The following is a 2,410-nucleotide window of genomic DNA, read 5'->3' on the forward strand; positions in this document are numbered from 1 at the left end:
TAACAGAGGAACTCATGATATTTGGGTCAGTTGGTAAGTGTGCCCTGTGCCACACCTAAAACTTTACTATGAGGAAGCATGTATTTCTAAAAATTGTAAAGAATATTTATAAATCTGCCAGTCCATTAGGAATGCTAGGATAAGATACAGTCCACTACTGTTTACTTCTTTTTTTCCCCCAGAGACATTATATTTTATTGTATGAATGTCAAATTTTTGCGTACTTATTTGCTACATCTTACGTGTTCCATAAAATAAACGCTATTTAAAGTACGCTGGAATTCATAGCAGAAGTGATGCATAGAATAGATGCTTTAAATACACCCAGTAGGAAACTTACCCCCAAATTGACACCTGATCTCTGGGATAAGAAATGCTTCTAGTGTTATGGACAGACTTGATCTTCTTTGAAATGTGTTGTCCACTACTTCTCTGTTTCAGTTACAGTAGCTATAAACTGTTGTCTCAGGATCCCTGGACAATTGCCTGTTTTGATTTGTCTTTGATACCAGCCTCTTTAGCCCCATAGGACCTCAATGCAGTCGTCGTCCTTGTTTCTCACATTCTTCTCCCATGGAAGATTCTAAATAAATACATTCAGATTTTCTTCCTTTGGATTTCCTGGTACTTCAAATGTCACCGTAATGATGCTCTGATCAAGGTGAGGCTGTGTTGTTGGCACGTGCTGAAGTTTTTTCTGCAAACTTGTTCTAGAAAGACTGTCAAAGGCATGAAGATCTAATGTGTTCAAGAGATCAACTCTATCTTTGTGTTTCTAAAATTTTTCCTAGTCTATTTATTGATCTAATGGCTATTCTTTTTTTTTAATTTTTATTTATTTATGATAGTCACACACACAGAGAGAGAGAGAGAGAGAGAGAGAGAGAGAGAGAGGCAGAGGGAGAAGCAGGCTCCATGCACTGGGAGCCCGACGTGGGATTCGATCCTGGGTCTCCAGGATTGCACCCTGGGCCAAAGGTAGGCGCTAAACCGCTACACCACCCAGGGATCCCTCTAATGGCTATTCTTAATTTGCTTAAATCCTTTTCTGAAACCGTTTTATTAATGATGATGATATCTGCCAAAGCAATTTGCCTAGAAGCTCCATTGATAAGGCCATCAGGTTTTTCTTCTTCTAATTGTTTTATTTATTTATTTATTTATTTATTTATTTATTTATTTATTAATTAAGATTTTATTCAACCAGTCATGAGAGACAGAGAGAGAGAGAGAGAGAGAGAGAGGCAGAGACATAGGCAGAGGGAGAAGCAGGTCCCATACAGGGAGCCTAATGTGGGACTCGATCCTGGGTCCCCACGATCATCCCCTAGGTCAAAGGCAGACGCTCAACCGTTGAGCCACCCAGGCGTCCCTTCTAATTGTTTTAATCCATATTTTGAAATCACAACAGTTATGATGCCATCAAGATAAATATCAACTCCTAATTCAGCATCAACCCACACATAGAAGCTCCAGCAGCCATAGCTGTTAACCCAATGGTCTCTAGTAGTATGTACTCAAATTTCTCCTTCTGCATCAAATTCTCAGTAGTCCTAAGGCCATTGTCCTTTACTGAACAGCAGGGGCAACTGTTTCTAAGGTCCAACCATTTTCCATAGAACTCTCCGCCTTGGCTGTTAGCTAAAGATTTCTCTACTGCACTTCCTTCCCCAAATTCATTTAAAATAACTGCTACTCTTTAACTGTGTTCATCTGTCAAAATATAGTTCAGAAGTGTTGTCTTCCTAGTACCTCAGAGATATTTGCTGTCTGCCAGAAGACCCCGGTGCCTAAGGTGAAGAGGCACCGGCAGCTCCCAAATTCGCAGGATGCCAGCATTTATGGCATTTTCTGATCAGGTTAGTTACCTAAATAGCCGGTGATAAGTGTGACGGGATCATAGTGCCGGGACCAGACTTTTCCTCCTCCTCTCTTAGCTTCGTCTCAATAGGAACCAATTCAGGACAGTCCTCCTCCCTCTGTTCCTCTTCCTCATCTGCAGCACCCATACTTTCCTTCTTAATTTCACAAGAAATTAAGGTTTTTAAGAATGAGAAAGTCTAATATAGAAATGTAACAAATATTTTTTAAATAGTTTAAAATACATTTAAAAATATACATAACTGTGTAAATTGTAGTAAAACTTTGCCTTTGAGGAGAAATCATTAATTTTGGCTTTACCATGCAGGGTGGCGCTATAGGAAAACATGTAAGAGCAGGAGAATTGTACCTTTACGAGTTCAAATGAACAATGAAAATACATATTACCAGAGTTACCATGGGATGCTTAGACACTTCCGTGCAATGTGAGCATTTTTCTGCCTAGAAACTGCATAATTGACTGTTCAGCTACAGTGGGCAGACACCATGTGGCATAGCAACAATGGAGCAAGAAAACTAGGAAAATTTT

The 2,410-nt window shown here is 39.6% G+C and overlaps 1 pseudogene; it reads right to left on the minus strand.

Annotated features, from left to right (window-relative positions):
* Nucleotides 1-385: 385 nt before the first annotated feature.
* On the minus strand, nt 386-2,009 carry LOC112643456 (COBW domain-containing protein 2-like; annotated as a pseudogene).
* Between the last annotated feature and the right edge of the window lie 401 nt (nt 2,010-2,410).

This window comes from Canis lupus, chromosome 1 (assembly GCF_003254725.2).
Source record: "Canis lupus dingo isolate Sandy chromosome 1, ASM325472v2, whole genome shotgun sequence".
NCBI lineage: Eukaryota > Metazoa > Chordata > Mammalia > Carnivora > Canidae > Canis > Canis lupus.